The sequence below is a fragment of the Acromyrmex echinatior genome, chromosome 19, assembly GCF_024713525.1.
Source record: "Acromyrmex echinatior isolate Ae372 chromosome 19, ASM2471352v2, whole genome shotgun sequence".
NCBI lineage: Eukaryota > Metazoa > Arthropoda > Insecta > Hymenoptera > Formicidae > Acromyrmex > Acromyrmex echinatior.
The window spans coordinates 5,703,073-5,714,227 of record NC_141870.1 but is presented as its reverse complement, the minus strand read 5'-3'; the positions used below and the strand labels follow the sequence as shown (position 1 = coordinate 5,714,227).

The 11,155-nt window shown below is 36.0% G+C and overlaps 1 long non-coding RNA gene across 1 annotated transcript; it reads left to right on the top strand.

Annotated features, from left to right (window-relative positions):
• Positions 1 to 523: 523 nt before the first annotated feature.
• Positions 524 to 10,333, top strand: LOC105149030 (uncharacterized). Its single transcript, XR_015548258.1, has 2 exons — positions 524 to 8,064; positions 9,666 to 10,333. It is a non-coding gene; the product is annotated as an uncharacterized LOC105149030 (long non-coding RNA).
• Positions 10,334 to 11,155: the final 822 nt, after the last annotated feature.

The following is an 11,155-nucleotide window of genomic DNA, read 5'->3' as shown; positions in this document are numbered from 1 at the left end:
TCTCCACCCTCATTTTTATAATCTTGATTTCAAGCATTGATATGAGCCATTTTCTGGCGAAACCTTCAGTAATTCGCAAATTATTGTTGCAGTGACGTCCTTCTTGTATATTCCTTGCCGGTTCGATATTTTTTATACAGTATTCTCTAAATCCGATTTTTATAATCTTGCAATTCCAAACAGAGAGCCACTTGAGCCATTTTCTAACGAAATTTCAGTAATTCGTAAATTATTGTTGCCATAATGTTTCTCTAGTGTATACCTTCCTGATTTTACATTTTTTTTATACAGTAAATCCAAGACTCCAGTTTCGATCTTTTTACTGAAATTGAAATAAATTTACGTTCACATCTCGGAAATGCAAAAGAACGTTGAAAGTAAATACGTAGAAACGTACTAAAAGAATCCAGATCTATCTATTATCTATTATCTATTCTGGATATCGGATTGTTTATTCTGGAGCCGCCAAAAAACACCAAATCGAAAAAAAAAAGAAAATAGGAGCGCGGCGGACAAAGTGTAGAGCGGCGGACCGACATATATCCTCCGTCGCGTCAAAGGCAATACGCAGCGTATCGCCGAATCGCCGGGTCAGAGGCCATTAGGTCCGTGAGTTATGAGACAAGTTCTAATACTCCAATAATCCGGCTGTCGATCGCTTAGCTCGCCTGCCATATATATACGAAACGCGCGTGTGCGTGCGTGGGCACGCGCGCGACCCAAACTTTATTCGAGCCGATCAGCCGCACGCCTCCCTTCCATCTCGCCGTCTCCCCCGAATCTTTTTCCCTTCCTATCGGCCCTCGATTGCCCCGCGCGTCCCTTCGGACCTCCGACTCGCTGTTCGGGGGTGGTTTCGTTGCCGCGAAAAACCTTTTCCCGGCCCGGCTCCGCCAAGTCAGTGTGAAATTCGGCAGCCCTTATTAAAGCTCGCAACCACCCTCCTGACGCCGACACCGTCGTCCTTCCCAATGAACACGAACAACACCCGGATCATCGGCCTTCTCGCGATATTATCCCACTAGGCATTACGTCAGATGTATGTAATCCGTTTGAATAAAATGTGGAATACAATTCTTTTTTGTTTCAAACACTAACAGAATTAGATATCCCTTATACTCTAAATTTCTTGCAGTGAAATCTCACTCCAAGAGAGTGAAAATACAACCACCCTCGAAAAAAAGTGAAAATATTTCACTTCTTGAAAAAAGAAAAAAGTAATGATTTTTACTCTTTTTAGAGTGAAATCTCACTTTTTGGAATGAAAATTTGAAGTGAAAATTCACTTAAAAGAGTGAAAATTGTCACCATTTTTCAAGAAATATTTTCACTTTCTTTTCAAGAGTGATTGACTTTTTCAAGACTCTTGAAATGTTTACTTATATATATCTTGAACGTCACGTTCAGCAGATTCCTGTTTCAAATATACAATACTTTTTTCTAGATTATTTTATACGTCTTACGAATCATGAGTCTCTTCGAATCATGAAATATACACTTATAATATTTCACGAGATTGCCCTTACGTATGACATCGTCATTGTTATTACGTAGTCACACTATTATCGACTCGCTGACTCATTCCCTTTCCGCCATACATTCGCGGCATTCGCAAACCTCGATGACGATGACCAAGTCGGGGTCGCGCGCGAGAGCTGTGTAACTAAATTTAAAATTTTTACTTACTTCCAGACTACTGCACACCCCTCGGCCTCCATCATTACTTGCTGCAATCAGCGAATCCCCGTTCTATCCGCCCTCCCCCCCATAACCCTCCCTCCGCTTTTCCCTTTTGCGATCTTCCGCCGCCTTGCGCGACCGCCCGTAACCGGATTAACTGCAGCTATTTGATAAACGGCCGATACTACGACCGGGGAGACAAACAGGGCACATTCGAACACTTCGCACGAATTTTTCGAACAAGGCACGTGGGAACGCGCGGATCTCGCTGATTTCGCGAATCAGCGCGTGCTGACAGCTGAGAGAGACTTAGGTAAACTTCCTATTGTTGGAAATGCGCGTGCCTCGAAAGCCAAGTTCGCTTTACCGAAAATTGAACATACAACTGTACCTGCAAGATGCCCAGAAATAAACAGATATATTTGGAGAGCGATTTTTAGTATTTTTTATTTATGGCGGCGCGCCAGCTGTAAAACCGCGAAGACAGCAGGTGATTTTCAATGACATAATGTAGCGTAATCGATACGCACGTTAGGAGTATAACATTAAAAAATAAAATATTATGGTATGATAAAAAATACAAGTAATCGAATTAATAAAACGCTTGCATGACGGAGGAAGATCTATATATGAAAAGAACGATTTTATTGGAGTATCTAAGTAATTATATTGGACGCTCAAGTATGATGTTGCTAAAACTTCATATTAGATATTCTAGCCATTAGATATTCAACCATTTTAAGTGTCCTTCATAATTATTTTTATTAATGGTCTAACAAATTATTTTTAGATCTATATTTAGTTAAATTTTTAAATCTTATAGTAAAACTGTTCTTCCCGTGCAGGTTCAAATAGCGATCGAGATATTTTTTTTCGCACAATAAATTCTTTGTACCATTTGAAGAATAGTTATTAAAATTATTATTAAATTGATGAGCGATTTAATCACATTATTTTTGACTTTAGGTAGTTTATGATTGCATTTCAAATTCAAGAAGTCAAAAGTTGCATATAAACATTATCAGGCACCAAGATTTATTTCAACCAGCAATAGGATTCTTTCACTTATTTGAAAAAAATACGAATATCGTTTATAACTTATAAGATAATAAAAATAACATGATTCGCGTAGAATGTTATTACGAATATTACAATATTATTCATGGCGCGCCAATTATAAAACTGCACGATTTTCAACGACGACATAATATGTAACATTGGAAATAGAATTAAAAAAATAAAATATTGAAGAATGATACAAAATAACGAGTATACTTTGATACTTGCGAGATGATAAAATGACATTTTGAGTTTTGCGTCGTTACTACGATTAAGCCGGTCACGAATGCCGTAACGATTTTTCCAACGAGCCGGGAAATCGTACAGGCGCTTCGTCACGCTCGATCGACAACCGTCAGAGCGATTTCCTTCCGACGGACGCTGTGGAGTATGCAGATTGACTTTTTCCGCGCAGCGGATACAACGACGGTGAAGATTCGCCGTCGTGAAGGAGAAGAGAATTATTCTGCGAACGTTCTCGATTACCATACGCGTAACCGGAGATTTTTGCATTTATGCCAGGTCGTGTAACGAGCTCGTAAAATGCACTTTTCACGGTGCGCGGTCATTCTTCATTTTTGAAATACGAATATTACTTTCACGAACGGCGCATTCGATAATAAGCCAACAATTCATACGGCAATTTGCGCTTCTCATTTTGCACGCATTTTAATCTAAAGAGCATTTCGTAGAATTGTTTTATATGAGCGATCCCGATTTGCGTATACAGTATCCTTCCATCCACCAGATCAGCCCCAGCGGACATTCGGCTTTTTTTCCCTCGTAATACGATTTATAGCGGGTGATATTATTACGTTCCATTTATACGAAAATTATTAATTTTTCCATGCTTTACGGCTTATTAACTAACAATTAGGCGAAAATATTTATCTGAATATGGAGATTGAAACGAAATGCGTTGGAAAAAGTGGTCAGTATCGGGGAGGAAGGTTTGCACATAATTTATTAATTCACATCGCACAGCCTGCGGGTATTCAAAAGAACAAAACGTTTTTCATTAATATTTTTTCGCATCAGTCTCTCACATGAGCGATTGATCAGAATAGTCCTATAATTTGCGTGTGTAAAATATAATTTTAACACACATAAACGAAGAAGAGACCATATTCGGTCAAAGCAAGTCTTAATATCTAAAAATGCTTATTAGTATTAGTAATTATTTGTTAATTTAATTCGTAATATTATGTATTACTCTAGCTTTAGTTTAGAATTGTGTGTATGTGTGTGTGTGTGTGTGTGTGTGTGTGTGTGTCTGTTAATATCAAATAATAGGCACAATTTACGACTTTGAAATTCAAAATTCACATAAAACTAATAATTAAGCAGCAAGACCTGAACGAATATGACTTTCTTCGCATATTTAACAGGTCTTTAACATTTCTCGGTCGATTTTCGCTTAGTAAAGTCCATTTTACAATGACGAAAGTGTAATTGTAAGTGGTGTAATTGTAAGAATTGAGCAATCACAGTTGAACATAAGAAGAATATTCGATTGATACTGATTGATCAATTCTCACAAATATTATAATTTCATTATGACCAGATTCTCTGCAAGTATTAGATATTTTGACAAAATTTGCTAAAGTGAGAAAAGAAGTTCTACATCATTGCTCTGCTTAACGATCTAGATTCTGTCAAGATTGAGGCAAATCCGAAACCACGTAACGACTTGGCGTCTTACCTCGTAAAAGTTCATCGTAGTAATTTAAGAAACGTTTTTTACGGAATGCACGTTTCGAAGACTGTTCTCGCTCGAAAAGTTCGTCGGAGGGAAAAAGGAAAGTAAGTCGAGGCACTCTCGGGACTGAGGCAGGAGGACCGAACGATCGCCAGATCGCTTTTATGGCGTAGAAAAGTTTGTCTTTTTGTTCTGGCCGGGCAGACAAGTTTTTGCGATCTGTAACTTCTCTATTGGACGATTTGACGAAATGAAATATCGAACGAGAGATGTTTCCTAAAGAAACAGTGAGATTACGAATTGATCCTTTGCGGTTTTGAGATATAGTTCATTTACAATTATAATTTATTATTATAATATTTATGAATAATTAAGAAATTGTCCATATTTTTAATGCAAAAATAAAAATACAAGATACATATTATTATGAGAATATTGTTCATTTTTTAAGATTTCGAAATAGATACAATATTAAACATCAAGGAAAGTAAGGAACTTTTTATTACTGTTTTGTTTTAATAAAAATACAAATTAGAATTACTTAAAATCTTCATATTTATCTGAAAAAAGTTAAATTCACATCTCAGTTATGTTAAAACAAAAGACACTTAAGCAATTGCTGTCGGCATTATGTAAATACCGTTGCAACAGCAATTCTAGCATCGTAAAAATGCATTCCTTAAGATTATATATATGTAGATTTCATTTTGTATATTAATTTATAGGAGAATGCGATCGAGAGACGAACTTTCTCAGGAATCTTATTTGTTATCTTCGCGAATCCGGCGGTACTGTAAGGAACAATCGCTGGCTAATTCTTTAGCCTTAATTACCGACACAAGAACAATAAGATTTAACGTACTTTTGTCCCAGAGATGGAAAAATGAAGTATTGTTGCGCGAGTCAGCGATAGTACTTGGTGCATTTATAGGCAAACGGGTCGGAGAGCAGATGCATTCTTGCGAGTCGAAACCTATTGTTTCACGCGGTACGAATGAAAAGTCGCAGGCATCAAGATTGCGGATGCGAAGAATGTACGTTTTATAATCGCGTGAAGTGCGTGAGAAAGATAGTGCAATGTTTCAATCAAAAGCGTTTCCTCATAGAACATATTACGTTCAAATATATCTCTATTACATCCAATTCACCCAAATGGTGCCTAATTATTTCGCTCTTATAGTGTTTTAATTATAAATTTACGATAATATTTCGGCTCGGTATAATTAAACAGAGAATGCGTGATTGAAGAATCATAATCGTTTTCAACGAAGAATAGAGATGGCCAGGGGAGATTTCTCGACGGCACGATCGAAACTTCCGGCTCGACTCATCAGCACGCGTCACCCCATATTACGAATAACTACTCTTTCCGCTCGTTGCGAATCCCTATTGTCAAGGGAGCCCTTCGCGTAAGCGATACAGTTTGGGAGCCTCCCGCCATGCAGACCCCCTCGTGTCCTTGAAAAGACGCTCATCAATTTGGCTCTCGTCCTCTCTCTGTCTTTTCTTGATTTCTATCTCCATCTCTTTCCTCTCTCTTTTACATTTCTCACTATTTCTTGTCATTTGAGACATCTTTTAACAGTGCGATATTTATTTTTTTTATTTATTTTTTTCTGAAATATCTAAAAATCTAAACTAAATACAGATCTACAAATGAGTGTTCCACATAATTTTTTTTCTAGTCCAACAAAATTATTTTCAGATATGCATCTATAGCTAAATTTTTGGATATTTTAGCATTCTTTCTTGTATTAATAACAATTCCTTATTTTTATCGATATTTGTTTGGCACATATAAAAAAAAATTTGACTTTTCAAAAATTCTGCATCAAAATTAGTGATGTTGAAATAACAATTTCGATATCATTTCGTGTAAGATTGCATTTTAAAGTACGTAAAAGTTGTCGATGTTTCAACATTGTCGACTAATGTATTCTAGAGATGCGAAAGCAGAAACGCAAAAGAAAAAGACGAAAGAACGCAGGAAAAGAGTAACGGAACAGAAAGACGAGAGACGTGGACAAGGGGGCAAATTTCTCCGCGATCTTGGTTCCGGATTAAACTTTAATTGATTCAAGTTCGTGGTCTCTCTCTCTCTGTATTCAGCGAGGCGCATAGAAGAGGAGGGAAGCACTGCCTCTCCCTTAACGGAGATCCTGGCGTAAGGTATGACGGTCCTTCTCTTATTCCATTCAATGTCCTGCAGCAGGATGCGCCCATTATTCCCTTCCGCGGTAGGCCGGTGGAAACGTATCAACGAGAAGAATACAATAATTCTGAAGAAGGGTAGAGAGGGTAAGACCATAAAGGCAAGACCATGACAACAATTGTCGTTCATCTTCGGTGGCTCAGAGGCTAGTTATTTTTATTCTTTATTATTTAGACGTAAATTTGATCGAAAAGACATTTTATTTATTCTGTCATCCACTAGTAACGTTTAAAATTTTATTTCGGACTCATTGACCATAATTTCTCTTTAAAATATAATATTTTCTCTGACGACCTTTTAACCTTATTTTTATTTTTCAATCGAGCTACATGAGTTTTTACGAGTAACGTTTTAATACACATTGTTCCCTTATTTCAAAAGTAACACAACTTACAAAATTAAATTTTTCAGAAAAAGGTAAAACTATTTTCTAACTTAATAGAAAATTATTGATTGATCAAATAATATCGGCAAAGGAATATATTCTTAGAATCATAACAAAATGTTATTTTTCATTTCACAAGTTAAAATACCTTTTTGTGTTGTAACAATTTTGATATCCTATAAAATTATAAGAAATTCAAAATAGTTCATCAAAGTGACATAATTTGAAATATTATAATAGTTTATATACTTATGTTCATCATTCAAATTAAATAAAACATAATTTCTTCTTTAAACTTCGATCACTAAAATTATCTTAAGTTTAAATATTCTTTGTAGAAGTTTTTCCTTTTTTGCAAAAATGACACAATATATAATGTATCACTCTTGTAGAAAATATTACGATCTTTTTAAGAACAATACATGTATTATTTGACGAACGAATTGTGAAGTTAAGTGATTTTGATGATTGTTAGAATAATCTTTCCCTAATTCGTTCATGGATCGTTCATAATTATTGTACATTTTTTGAGTTGTGTCACTTTTGAAGCAGAGAATCATATATATTTGTAATTCATATATTAAAGATAGTTGTAATTTAATCACTTATATAAAATTACGTTTAAATGGTCTTCAATGATCTTTACTTGTTACTTCTAGAAAATTTAAAGATATTAAATGTATTTTCCCTTTACTTTATTTCCGCTTTTTATTTGAATAACTGTAATTTTTCTTATCTTCATATCTTTGCACGATATCCACGTATCTAATATTATTTCATCATAAAGATTGCAGGTGGACGTTCTCTATCTTAACTTTTATCCTTGTGCAGAGTCTCGTACTACAGACTTGGCCAGACTCCGCCTATGAGATTTCCCACTCAAAAACCATATCGTAAAACTCTCGAGCGACGGTATAATGAAGAGGCCAAGAGTCTCAAGAACCAAGAAAACTACGGGATGAGATAGCAGTACGAAGAAGAAGTAGGAAGAAGAAGAAGAAGAAGAACAGGGGCAAGAACGAGAACGAGGTCTGTTTCCTGTGCGCTCTTTTATTTAGGTATAATTGGAAGGACCGCGCAGAAAACAAAGGGCAGGGCCAGTTCATGGCGGCCTTGCCTTCGGGGGTTGGGGGTTGGTTGACTGCAGCCACGGCACAACATCAGAGACGGTCGCGGGAATCGCATTATGTGCGGCCTGCGAAATAAGTGAGAAAGAGCGGTAGACCCGGTTAACTTGATTCCTCCCTTGCTACCGTCGACCTTCCGCTTTTCCGAGGCAGCTTCCGTTTCTCTGTTCACCCTCTCTTTCTCTCTTTCCTTCCACCTTCATCGCGTTTTCCTACGTTTCCTCCTCCTTGTTCCGCTTGTTTCGCGCGCAAAATCCCGAGAGAGAAGGGAATGACGAAGGGTCGGCTAACTCGACGTGCGGCTAGGCAACGTCGACGTTGATTGGATTTTATAGCTAATAAGAAAATTATATTCGAGATTGGGTAGGTAATCGTGCGGGGCACATTTCGTGGTCGCGCTACTGGGCGCCCCTCTCTCTCTCTCTCTCTCTCTCTCTCTTTTTTGTGGCCGCTTTAATGATCGGTTCGAAGAGGTAGTTTTGCCTTCGGCAGGAAAACGATAAGAAAAGAAAGAATACGCCGGAAAATCGAACTAATATACCATAAATATCGGTACATTAATTTAAAAAGTCTCAAGATTAAAAAAAAAGTTTCATAATAAACATTAAAGTTTTGTAAAAGTAACTTTTCCAAATCTTTCTGATGGACAATCCTTGCTTAATATTTTTTCAAATTCACTGAGCGAATCAAATATATATATATATAACAAAGAACATCTTTATGAAATAAAAACTATTTGTTTTTTCGTTTAATGACATAAATTAAAAAATATTTTCATGTAATATCGTTTTCTTATTTTAAAAGTGACACAATTAGAAAAATGTAATTTTTGAATTATTATACTGAATAAGTTACATTTATGTAAATATTACTGATCAATCATTAAAAGTAAATCAACTTAACTTTACAGTCGAATAGCACTTGTCGTTTTTTTTTAAAGAGATCACAATACGTTCTATAAGGGTGACATATTTTGAATTATAAGTAAAAAGGAAAATTGTAAATAAAAAGGAAACTCTTCTCCAGAGAACATTTATGGTTAACATATTTTGATGATTGCAGTTTGGAGAAGAAATTACTTTTTTTTAATTTAGTCATTTTAGAATTTAGTTGATAAAAGTAAATATAAATTATTGATGATAATCGAGATATATCACTTTCGACGAATTATTCTAGATTTGTTATAATTTTATAGGATAACAAAATCATAATTCAAAAAGTATATTATTTTTTTAAGGATTGTGAAACAAAAATGACAGACGTATCTAAGATTATATTGTTTTTATCGCTATTATATTATTTATCAATTATTAGCTGTCAAGTTAAAAGAACGTTTTCCCCTCTTCTAAAAAATTTCATTTTTGTTTAGTTCAAAAATCAATTGTCACTCTTGAAATAAAGGAACGACATCATAGCTTCTGTAATCTTTAATGCAACTTTGCATACAGTACAAGTAATCAAACATAATCGCCGATGCATGAAAGATGTTTCACGATGTCTCAGGAAAGCTTTGCCAAAGGAGTCATCATACGGACGCAGGAGATACAGCTATTTCGATCGTGAAGGGAGGATTATGCGGGACCATAAAGCCACGCGACCGGAGACGCCCGGCAGGCGCGTCGCGGTGCCGGAGACGTTAGCTCTTCCGGCTTCCTAGGAATAACTAAGTTCTCGGCGTGTACTCTCTCTTGGTGAACGCCCTGTATACTGAAGCAGCGACGGCGTGCCCGGGTCACAGGCCATTAAGTCTCAGGTTCACCGCAATAAGGACCGCGTTCCGCTCCGTGCAATGGGTAACCGCTATTACCAAGCCAATGAGCCGCGTTCACCGATTCCGCCAGATTTTTCCCATTCCCGGAACTAGGAAATTCGATGCGCTCTTGTCGGCACCTAACTAGTTACAACCGTCCCTTCAATCGTTCTCAAGATATCCAGGATACATTATTAGTAATTATATATCTCTCGCATTTGTTAAAAATATTTTTTTATCTAAATTATCCTATTATTATAAGATTCGCCATAGTTAGTAATTTTGAAATACAACAAACAACGTTTTAAAAAAATGTCTGCCATTTCATCTGTGAACTGAATTATGCATTGAGAATGTAAATCTAAAATTACATTTTTAAATGCAAAATGTAGAAAATATATATTTGGGAGTATGAATCAAATTTCAAAATTTATTTAATATTATTTTAATTATTTTAATTTTCATATTTTTGCAATGTTTTTGTATTTTAAACAAAATTTTGCGGTTGAATTAACTTTTTATTTCTTCAGAATTTAATGAACAGTTTCAAAACCAATCTTTCCTACCAATAAGGAAGATACAACGACTATATTGGTTTATATCGACCAATGGAAATTTTTGCATATTGTACAGCCGCTTGTTTTCGTGAAACTGGTATCGCGTTATCGATATCCAATACTCCGTTATTAGAGGTTCTGCCTCACGCGCGTTGCACTACACGATGTAACCCGCATTGAGCGCAAGAGTTACAATACGTATTAATCCAATTTAAACTCGTTTTAACGTAAATTGCCGTGTACTATTATCACCGAGTATGTTTATAACATCGAATCATACGCAAAGCGACTTATTCGATAATGATCATGAACGCGTACATATTATTCAATTTTGTAACATTATTAAAAATTTTTCGATACAATAAGCTTTACAACCTACTATATTAATACTCATGTAATCTACGTAAGCGTTACAAATGTTTTCGTTTATATGATATATGACGTATGAACAAGGATAATTCGTAATGTAGAGAATTTTAAAAAGAATTTCCACGTTTATTCGTTTGAAATATAGGTTTAAGGTCACGCAAGATATATAATAGTTTCCTTCTCCAATTGTGTGGAGAAGATCCTCACTGAGGACTGTTGCCGCTGCCGTTCTCGAGCACGAAATGGTCCGCGTGTGCGGTTGAGGGAGGATTGCGGGGGTTGGTCTCGGGGTATATTACCAGCGTTACGGTGGTAGC